Genomic DNA, 12,095 nt, shown 5'->3' with positions numbered 1-12,095 from the left:
CAGGGTTCACAACCCAAGGTAGAGACTAGACTGTAGAACTCCATCTCAAAAGTCCCTTGGGAGGGGTCTGGGCCAAAGGCAGCGCTAGAACCGGGCTGCACGCTGAGGGATACAAAGTATGAGTAGATTTCAGGACCGGCCAGGGCCGCAGATCCTTTGTCTGCCTTCTAACTTAGGGCGTTCCAGTCCTGCCACTGACTGGCCCGGTGCCCTTACTTCGACAAAGTTGCTGGAGTCATATTTCTGGAAAATGAAAATAAAACGCCCTACCTTAGAGGGTTTAGGTGAGAGTGAAATGAGATGATGCGTGTGAAGTTTCTAATATATTACACTTACTGTTTAATATTTAGACTTATTTTATTAATATCCTATCAGTTTTATGTTAAGGTTAGTCTACCTTCTCTTTCCTGGAAACTTGGAGAATTAGCTCACAACTGTATTAAGTGATAGACAAAAGCAGGCCAGAACTTAAACTTTTTAAAGTATAATTCCACCTTGACTGAGTTCATTTCTCTTCACATAATTGTTCCTAACATTTGACAGCATACTGGGGAGACAGGGCATTTTATGTCACTCAAAAGAGCTGAAAGTAAAAATGCATTAACAGTATTAATTTATTTTAAAAATTATACTCAGAGTTATTTTTTAGTTATAAATTGCGGTGTGTTGTTTTCTCTGTGAACTTAGGGGGAGTATTTCATTTTGTTAGATAACAATCACAAGGAGGGTGTTTTTCAGAATTTAAAAGTCAGTTCTTGGCCAAGCAGAATGAAGCAAACGGAAGTAGAATAATTCCTAAGAAATCAAGTGTCACTTGTCCTTTGACAGTTTTTTTTTTTAACAGAGCATAAATTAAGGAGATAAATGTCCATGAAACACACACCTACATCAGAACCACCGCAGTTTGGACCCGAACGATCGATCGTTTGTTAGTCATGTGACCTGGGATAAATTTGCCTTTTCTGAACCTCAGTGTCCTCCTCTATTAGGTAAAGAAATAAAACAAGATTCTTCTGAGGACATAGTGTATGTAAAGTCCATTTTACATACATAAAGTCTTAAAAGATGCACAATTAATGGAAGTTTTATTATTTTTATTTTAAAGACATAAAACATTTAAGGGCTATAAGCCATCATTAGATAGACTATTACTCTTGTACTTAAAAAAATAGAATCACAGGGCTAAGAACACTATCTAGATTTTAAATCAATTTTCTTATCCTTTGCCAAGATTGCTCAGAAAAAAATGAGTCATTCTTTATAGTATTCTTAAAGGTTCTAGGGAAGGAGGTAAAAAACATTCATATAACTCTAAACATTTTATAATTTTTAAAAAGTCAAGTTTTCTTTTTATGAAGCTGTTCTTCACTTCATATTATAACGCCTATTATCTCTTATTCAAATTGTCCTTTTTGGGGCACCTGTTGGTGGAGTGCCCACTCCTGATTTCGGCTCAGATGTTTATGTCACTATTCATAAGACTGAGCCCTACATTGAGCTGTGCACTGACAGCGTGGACCTACTTGGGAGTCTCTCTCTCCCTCTCTTTCTGTACCCCCCTCCCCGCACAGATGCACGTGGGCACTCTCCCTCTCAAAATAAATAAACATTTAAAAAATTGTCTTTTTTATCTAGAAATAATCATCATGGTTCATATGAAGATAGTGCGTTAGAGTTTTCCAAATATCTTCATGTATGATATTTCTCTTCTTAAAACATTTTATTTATTTATTTTGAGAGAAAGTGCACACGCTAGCATGAGCAAGAGGATGAGTAGAGAAAGGAGAGAATGAACTCCAAGCAGGCTCTGCGTGCTGTCAGTGTAGAGCCTGACGTGGAACTTGAACCCACAAACCACACAATCATGACCTGAGCCGGATTCAAGAGTTGGATGCTCAGTTGACCTTTGTCTCCAGTGAGGAAGCCACGGTAGATATTTCTAGAGACATATCTGAATTAAAGTTCTAAAGTTCAGGATGGTCCTGGCCCCCCGAGTGCCTCATTATAGAGACGCAGATCCTGTGCATGACTCCACAAGATTTTGTACCAAAACAAACCACTACCACCACCAAAGATCCTGACGTGAACTGGAAGCAGAGCCAAAAAAAATCTAAAAGGTCAAGGCCACCTTTTATTCAAGATAGTCCAATAAGCTTTATACAGAAACGAATATGAAACAGAAAGGCAATGAATGCTGAATTTTGAATTTTAAGAATATTTGCAAAACGTTTGGAGTTACTAACAGTATGGAAAGTAGCACTGCAGAGTTTTTGAAAAGTTGGACGGATGAAATTAACATTGGAGAGTCTTGTTTCCCATTTATGCCATTCATTCACTGGCCCCTGGAATGCATCTTTCTGCAAAGCGAGAGTAAATCTGTAAGACTTTCCCGGTGCCCAGCAGAGGGCAGTATCTGCTAACAAAACGGAGGCCATGTCGGAGCAGCTCAGGAACCGCACTGTTAGGGTCTCCTAGACTGCAGGGGTATCATGCAAGATAACAGTGCTGGCAACAACAGCAACGAAAATGTCAAAACAAATGAAGGCAGAAAGGAAATAAGGGAAGAAAACCTCGACATGAAAGAATAGGAAGAAAATATTTCAGAAACGCCTGTTTCAGGCTCTGAGCTAAATGCTACAAGAGCAAGACAAAATCCTTGTGTTGGAGCGCAGGAGGGAAGAACCAAGCTCCTCTTCCCCCAGCTGCATTCATTGTGACCTGCTTGCCTCTTAGTTAAATAAATACCAGGGATCAGATGGCTATGCAAGGACCCATTTGGTGCCCAAATCCTCCAACTCTGAGATGGCAGCAGCCCAGTACAAAGGCAAATTTACGTAGTCAGGATGATAGGGAAGGCTGGAAATGCCAATGGGTTCTATGCATACCTAATATAGGTACATATATATGCACGATGCGTTTCTGTCGTTCATTCAGATAGAACGTGGATACACCTTTAATTATTGTCTAGAGGATGAGCAGGAATAATATACTCATGAATACAAAATAAAGAACAATGTTACACCAACATTTTTATTGTGAATTTGAGTATTTCTACCCCTAGCACCTCAATATTCAACTCAGTTCACTTCCCCTGTGTTTGTTGAGCACCCTCTATGCACAGGTGAGGATGGAGGAGCCTGGGGTGAGCAAGAAGGGTGGGGGGATTGGGTGGGACTGGAATACCCAGATGTGGAGAAGAACTTTCACAAGCGTTGTAGTGAGAAGAAAGCATAATACGCCCAGATAAGGAAGACAGCTCTTCTGGCTCAGGGAGCTGAAGAACGGAGGGTGTTGGAGACGGGTCTTGTGTGTTTTGATGGTGGCACCGAATGGGACAGAGATGTGCGGGGTGAGAGGGGGGTTTTAGGTAGAGGGAACATGGGGGCAGAGGAGTGCTATGTGGCACTCCGTTTCCAACAGCGGATCTCAAGGGCAAGAGGATCTCTCAAGACACGAGGTGGCGACAGGATGGAGAAGGGGAGGTGTGCAGGCAGGGACAACTGGGAGGGACAGAAGTTGGGAGAGGGAGGAAGGGAGCAGAGCTTGAGGGTCTTAAATGCCAGGCAGAAGTTTGGCTTCTGTAGGCTTAGTTTTTTATACTCCACCGTAGTCAAAAGACCTGGACTGTATTCTATAAACCAAGAGAAGGTGAACAGGAGAGAACACGTACGTTTAGATTTTATGTGCATGCAAATGTGTTTTTAAAGATTTCACATTTTTAGAGCAATTTTGAGTTCACAGCAAAACTGACCTGAAGTCGGTAGTTTACCTTAGGGCTCACTCTTGGTCTTGTACATTCTAACGGCATGGACAAGTGTGCAATGACACGTATCCGTCATTACAGTGTCATGCAGGGTATTGTCACTGCCCTAAATCTCCTCTGTGCTCTGCCAACGCATCTGTCTCCTCGCCCACACCCTGGCAACCCCGATCTTCTACGTCTCCCTAGTTTTACCTTTTCTAGGATGTCATATAGTTGGAATAATATAGAATGTAGTCTTTTCATGTTGGCTTTCTTCACTTAAGAATTTGCACTTTAGGTCCCTCATGTCTTCGTGTCTCGATAGCTCAGTTCTTTTTAGTGCTGAGTCATATTCCATTGTCTGGATGTGTCATAGTTTACTTACCCACAGGAGGACACCTTGGTTGTTTCCAAGTTTCGGCCTATGTGTATGTTTTATGGGTGTGTCTAGGCAAGTCGGACGCCTTGGCTAGGTGGTTGCTCCTGTGGCCTCGGAGCCCCTGCCTCCCTGATACAGGGGCTAAGGAGGAAGGTACCAAATAGCTGAACTATGTAAAACCCAGATAACTGATCAGAACATCGGCATTACAGGAACTGACCAAGTAGACAGACGAGAGGCAGCTTTTGTCTTTTCCTTTTTTTTTAGTGTATTTTTTTATTATGAAAGAGTGGGGAGGGGGAAGAGGCAGAGAGAGAAAGAGAGAGAATTCCAAGCAGGCTCTGCACTGTCAGCACAGAGCAGATGTGGGGCTCGAACTCACAAACCCTCATGACCTGAGCCAAAGTCAAGAGTCAGAAGCTTAACCCACGGAGCCGCCCAGGCGCCCGAGAGGCAGCTTTTTTCTGAGAGGGACCTTCATTCGGAGACACTGGCTCCCGGGAGACTTTCTGCCACAAGCAGCGGCAACAACACAGTGAGGCCTCGGCATCCTGCCGCCTCACAGACTGTGTGGAGAGCGCTTTCTTCCACGGACGTACGTGTCCTGTTCTAACCTTCTGGTGTTGCCTTCCGCATCAATCTTCGTTTCAGAAATATTAGATTATTGTGAACAATACGACGTTTTCCCCTAAAAATAAACTTTTTAAAAATTTTTCACATGAGAGACAGGCAAGATCATTTGTTTGGGACTCAGATAAATGGTTTCAGGAAAACACGAGATAAAAAATTTTGTCTGCACCTGAGTGGCACGAAAGCGTTTTCGCTGGAGGATCATCTGGGAATTTGAACAGAACGTTTGGAGAGATGTATGGTTGTATATAACAGGGGGAAATGCAGTTTTAAAAAACAAAACCACATTTGTTCCTCTCCCTCACTCCATCTTTGAATATGTTGCTAGTAGAGTGGATCTTAATGATTTTGGTAACAGACTCTTTAAAAACTCCAATCAAAGCTAAGAACCGTCGGCACAAAAAACCCTACATGTACCTAACAAGATATGTTCCTTTTACTAGGGATTTATTAGCAAAGCTGAAAAACAGACTCAGGTTCAAGGTCCTAGCTTCATACTTTTAGAAATAACAAACCAACCACTGTATTTAATCCCCCTAAAGTGTCCCTTCCCCATGTTATACTTCCTGTTCCATGTCTATACCCGAGACAATGGTCATTGCCTAATCAGGTGATGACTTAAGCCCCAAATCCTGTAGCCTGTGATCTCATGTAAACATGTGGCTATTCAGACTACATCCAGAGGCTGCTGGGAGAGGAGATTTTGGAAAGCCTTCTCCCTTCCTAGACACAAGAAAATAGGATTGTTTTTTCATAAAGAAAATGTTCAGTCAAATTCCATGTCTGCCTTTTGTTCTCTGATATTTTGAAAGCTCTGGCAAGAGGGGACCAAGACTACTTGAGACTCAACTGGCTTAATGGAGCAACAGCTTTATTTAAGTTTTATTTTATTTTGTTTTTATTTATTTTTTTCAGTAGGCTCCGTGACCAATGTGGGGCTTAAACTCAGGAACCTGAGCCCAAGAGTCAGTCACATGCTCTACCAACTGCGCCAGCCAGGCCTCCTGCTTTATGTTTTCAACAAGAAGCCCATCGCCCTGTACTCTGGAAGCCTGGGGGCAGAGTTTGCATGTTTGGCTCCACTTCTCAGGTTGCTCAGCAGGGGTCCACCTTGACCACCAGCACGCATGGTCCCCTTTCATACTGCATTCAGGTGCCAGGCGCTCTGCAAGGGGTACCACATAGAGAGATTCATTCCCGCTTCCCAACAACCCAAGGATATACAGAAATGTTACTCTGCCTACTTTTTTAATTTTTTTTCCTGTTTTTTTATTTATTTTTGAGAGACACAGAGAGACAGCGCGAGCAGGGGAGGGTCAGAGAGAGAGAGGGAGACACAGAATCTGAAGCAGGCTCCAGGCTTTGAGCTAGCTGTCAGCACAGAGCCCAACTCGGGGCTCGAACCCATGAACTGTGAGATCATGCCCTGAGCTGAAGCTGGACATTTAGCTGACTGAGCCACCCAGGCGCCCCTATTCTGCCTATTTTAGAAATAAGGAAACTGAGGTGCAGGATGATGAGCTAGTTGTCCAAGAGCTCGCAGTGGTAAAGCCAAGATTTATATTCAAGTAGCCTCATTTTCAGAGTCTGCACACTTGACCCCTCTGCTATACTGCTTCTTATATATAGCCATTATTTTAAAAAGTAATGGCCTCAGATAGTGATGGAGTAACTCTCCTTATTTCTTCCCTCTTGGGGGGAATCTGCAACTCTCACCCAGGCATTTTCCCAGCTCCCCTGGCCCTCCCTTCAGGACGACTCTTTCTCTCTCTTCCTCCCCCTTTCCCTCACATCTCCTCCCCTTCTCGCTCTCTCTCTTTCTCCCTGAGTGTGTGTCACGGAGCAATCACACAAATGCAACCATCCGTACAGCTGTACATTTGTCCGACGAGGTCCAATATCTAGGTTCATGGAAAGCAGCAAGCCCCAAACCTGCGACCCACAGCCTTCCCAGTGCGAGGTCCAATAGTCACTCAAGTTTGTTTTCATCGTGAAAAGTCAGAAATGTCACCACCTCTTTCTTTTTTCTGCAACTGATAGAAGATAGATATTTACAGTTTGCAAACATAAACAGAAAAAACTTCCGTGTGGACTTTTTCACCTCCCAAAGATCATTTTGGTTTCATTTTTGTTGCTGTTTATTTATTTTGTTTTCTAGAGAGATGTATTTTGGGTTTCCAATTCCCCTCTTGGTCAGTTTTTCTAAAGAATATTTTTTAAGTTTATACTTCCAAACTTCTGATTCTTCTCTTGCTTTAGGACTAAAATGCTCACTTAACTAAGACTCCCTTATGTTTAAAAGACTCGAATTTCAAGACCTTGTCTTTATAGAGTTAACTAGATCATTCATAAAGCCTGCACTCTATATGGTAGTCTAACTCAATTCAGGTGTTTTGATTGGGTCACTGCTTTGAAAATTAGACGAAACACTAGCATTTACAGAAATCAAAATCCCAGCCCCTTCTTCATCTCTAAACCCATAGTGGTACTCAGACCAAGGCCGTGTCCTCACTGGCCAATGACTACCTGGCAATTGTCCCTAATGGTTTCTCCCGTAAAATAGAACTGATGATTAAGAAAGGAAACACAATAGCTAAGACATGAAAATATTTTCTCCTTAATAATAATTTTATATCCTTAGTTAATTTTCAAGGTGGAAAGAGTGTCAGTTTCTAAATATTAGCATTCTAGATCCATATGAAAAAAATCTCCAAAATTAATGATTATTTAATGTATATTTTATTCTTTGTTTCTTCATGCGGCGTGTATGTTGAGGTCACAGTATGTGAACAGATGGAATATAAGGCAGGGGCCAACTAATTAACATGAAAGACACATCCATTGTCTTCTAGAACTCCTATCCATCTACCTCCATTTCTGTCACCATGGTACCTCGTGCCTCAATTATGGAGTGTCGTGAATAAACAAACAGAACCCACTTCATATAGTACGGCTGCGTAGCGTTCAAGAAGCTGGGCTTGACTGTTTTCCAAATCACTGGAACCTTCCCAGTGATTTCCCTTGTTAAACTTCCCCTCATAGGGCAGGTGAGGCCGCGGGGATTTTCGTGTGAATTTGGTTCCAGACGAGTAGAGAGAAAACCGGCATATTTTAAATTGCAGTACGGACATTCTTGTGGTTTGTAGCTGGGCGGGCCGACTCTAGAATGCCTCCGAGGGCGATGACCATTTTGATAAGCTTACATTAGATTAGCACGTTGGGGCTTTCGGGGAAGCAGCTATTCTGCCCAGATGTGGGGTCGCGCCTGCCTCTTTCCGGAGCAGTCACTTCCTGATAAAATGGGGCGGAGCAACACCAGAAGGTTCTGAGCAGCTTCAAAGTTCTCCAGTGTGATCTGGGAATTTTTCCTTGAGTTTCTCAGGCAGCCTGTGGTGGGAGAGCACTGAAAAATCAACCCACCTCGGTGACCTTATGATCCAGCAATCTCACTGTTGGATATGTTTCTGGGAGAATTCAAAGCGGGACCTCAATTATCCACAGTAACCAAGAAGTGGAAGCAGCCTCAGTCTCCAGCAATGAACGAATGGATTTAAAAAATGCTTCTATGCATTCGGTGGAATAGTATTCATCCTTAAAAAAGAGCAAGATCCTGTCACATGCCATGATATGGATGAATCTCAAGGACATTAGGCTGAGTGCAATAAGCCAGTCACAAAAGACAAACACTGCATGAGTTTACTCATAAGAGGTGTCTAAAGTCGTCAGACTCTCAGAAAGTAGAACGGTGTTGTCAGGAGCTTGATGTAGGGGAAATGGGGCAAGTTGTTTAATGGGTATGGGCTTCAGTTTTGCAGGAGGAAAAAGCTGTAGAGAGCTGTTGTACAACAATGTGGATGTTCTTAACACCGCTGAACTATGATTACAGTGGTAACTTTTCTTATATGCTTTTCACAACATTAAAAAAAATAGATGGGGTGCCTGAGTGGCTCAGTCAGTTAAGTGTCAGCTCTGGTCAGGATCTCATAGTTTGTGAGTTCGAGCCCCGTGTCGGGCTGTGTGCTGACAGCTCTGAGCCTAGAGCCTGCTTTGGGTTCTGTGTCTCCCTCTGTCTCTCTGCTCCTCCTCCACTCATGTTTGCTCTCTCTCTCCAAAATAAATAAAAACATTAAAAAATTAGAAAAAAAATAGATGCTCTTGTGCCTTCTCCTTGAACTGATGGATTTTAATGAACTCAGTTGCTAGTGTAAAGAGAACACTAGTGAAGTGATTCTGACCAGAGAAAGCCATTTTTCAGGTAAAAATGCTCATACTAGACTCGGCCAACGTGTACAGTGATTCCAGACCTACATCCCAGAGCACTCCTGCGCCACCTAGTTGCTTTGAGAGCGACCATGGACAGCCTGGAAACTTTTAGGGAATCTCTAAGTTCAGATGTGGAGAAAAGCAAAAAGTGATACAAGTAAAGATCAACAAATTAATAAACATGCTTGACTTAGGGGAGTGTTTCTAGGAGAGAGTGTTTCCTCAGGGTGGTCAGCCTAGCTGTAATTTCCCCACATGCCCAAAGGCTGACAGGACTTTGTACTTGCAAAGGACAATAAATCATAGAAGAAAGTGAAGTCAAGGAAGGTGAGGACTGATTTACTCAAGATCCTCCAGAGAGAAGATTAGAAAAAGAGAGTCTGTGTAGGACTCTTAGTCTCAGTGGTCATTTTAAACAAGACCCTTTTCTGAATGCAATGTGATAGGAAAGGCCAATATTCACACACACACACACACACACACACACACACACACACACACACTCACCAGAGCTGCTCTGGTTGAAATGAGAACAGGCCTAGTGAGGTGGTGGTGGTGTCATTTCCTCTCTGCACACTTCAAACCCTCTCCACACCTCACCCCTGCCCCTCAGCCCCCAAGGCCCACCTGCAGATGCCCAGGACATCATGAAGGTACACTTTGTAGACCCTGCACCATACTATCTTTTCAGTCTATGCATTCACTATAACACTTATAGACTACTTTGCCACTTTCGTACGTGTCTCCAGGAAGAAAGCTCATAATAATAATAACTACCATATATGGAATACTTATTATGTACTGGTTTGCATGCTAAGGTGCTTTATGGCCATTTTTAAATTTAATCAGAAAGTTATTATTTTATCCTATTTTACAGAGGAAGGAAAATAAAATCTGCATAATTTAAGTAGTCTGCTTAGGCCAACATCTGTTAGGTGGCAGAACTGGATTTAAACTCAGCTACGACTGAAGGCCTCTGCTTGTAACCCAGCAGCAAGCCAGGTTGTGACTGAATCCTGTCTCGATGCACATAGTAGGCATCTCACAAGCATGTTTTGGTAACATTCCTTTGGTTTATGGACATCTTAATTTTTCTTTAATGTTTATGGCTGAGAGAGAGACAGAGTACGAGCAGGGGAGGGGCAGAGAGAGAGGGAGACACATAATCCAAAGCGGCTCCAGGCTCTGAGCTGTCAGCATGGAGCCCGAGGGAGGGGGGCTCAAACCCATGAACTGTGAGATCATGACCTGAGCCGAAGTCTGACACTCAACCCACTGAGGCATCCAGGCGCCCTGGCATATGGCGGGCATCCTTTACAAGTGCAGACTTCTCAGGGAGGCTTAATGACTATCAATTATTCACATGTAAATGTAAATTCACTGATTGTTTTGCTCTTAGCTTTTGACTAAAACCAGGAGGAATCTAGAGCAGTGACTAGGACCATAAATTGGAGTCGGACTTCTGGGTTTTTAAAGTCTGTGTGATTCTGGGTAAGCTGTTTAACTTCTCTGCGTCTCAGTTTCCTCATCTGTAAAATCGGTACTACGATATGATTTACCACCTAGATTGTTGTGGGCGCCAGATGAGTTTATGCATAAAGAATGTTTAGAATGGTGTGGGATGCATAGGACACATTAAATTAAAGTTAATTATTGTTATTAACTGTAATGAAGGAAAGGGTATTATAGTTGTTAGTGTTGACTGTCTTTGTTATTCTTTGGAACAGAGGGGAAGTAAATAGTTTTTAAGCATGGTTTGGGCTCCTGGCATGTGTGAGGTATTGGAGGTTTCTGGGCATCTGCCAGAGGGCTTTTTCAGTGGCTTAAAAGTGACAAGAAAAGGCTATCAAAGCACATTTCAAAAATGTACTTCAAACCTGTTATAAATCTGGGTCAGAGAAATAAAACAGTACTTCTTTCTACTCTCTCCTATATCTCTTGGCCTCTGAGCTAGGCTCAAGATTTATCTCTTAACCTGAAAAGAAAGAACCACAACAAGAAACAAACAAGCATTTATTTGGGATCAAAGAATTTCAGTTCCTGGAAAACAGATTCTGGTAGAAACCTGAGTACTGTGTCCTATTTGTAGGGTGAAAGCAAGGGGTTTTTATTTAGGAAAAAGAAGAGCAGTTATATGAGTTGAAGGAAAGGAAAGGTTTCTGTGGGGGTTAACAAGCTCAGCTAGTCTGGGTTATACTTGACTACTGATTCTACCTTCAGAAGGTCCACAACCTTCAGCCTTGATATAAAGATGTCCATTCTCGGGGTGCCTGGGTGGCTCAGTCAGTCAATCATCTGACTTCAGCTCAAGTCATGATCTCATGGTTTGTGACTGAGCCCACATCGGGCTCTGTGCTGACAGCTCGGAGCCTGGAGCCTCCTCTGGATTCTGTGTGTGTGTGTCTCTCTCTGCCCCTCCCCCACTCACATACTGTCTCTCTCTCTCTCTCTCTCTCTCTCTCTCTCTCTCTCTCTCTCTCTCTCTCTCAGAAACAAATATTAAAAAAAAAAAAAAAAGATGTCCATTTACCAGCTGGCTTCTCAAGCAATTGGTTTTAAAAAGCACATATTCCATTTTACTCAATCTGAAGGTTTTGGCCCAGTTCAAATAAAGACGGGTAAGGCAGCTTCCCTGTCGTGGCCACTCCAGCTCTTTTTTGAAAGGTCTCTGTCTTTGCCCGTTGTCTTAGCCTGGCAGCCGGGGCGCTCGCCCGCCCCGACCGCTGCTTCCACCCCGGGTTGGGGCGGCACGTGCAGGTGCCGCGGTGCGCTAGCTAGCTCGCCAGGTCTAGGCACGCTCCTCCCCAGCTTTGAGCGCGCCTCCTTTGTCGCGGGTCTTTCTCCTGAGGGAGGGGGCAGGAGAGGGAGCCGAAGAGAGTAAAGACAGAACTCACGGTTTCCAATCAGGCAAAAGAGAGAGCTTTATTCAGAAAACTGTCTCTTATAAAGGTTTCAAGGCGGGGAAAACAAAGTAACTGACCTAGGTCAGTTACCAGGTAAACAGAGTCAAATGAATATCAAAAGAAATGCCCAGATTTGCCTCAGCAATGCTGGGAAGCGGGGAGTTAGCACTGAATAATC

The sequence above is a fragment of the Suricata suricatta genome, chromosome 7 (assembly GCF_006229205.1).
Source record: "Suricata suricatta isolate VVHF042 chromosome 7, meerkat_22Aug2017_6uvM2_HiC, whole genome shotgun sequence".
NCBI classification, from domain to species: Eukaryota; Metazoa; Chordata; class Mammalia; order Carnivora; family Herpestidae; genus Suricata; species Suricata suricatta.
This window is presented reverse-complemented; position numbering follows the sequence as displayed.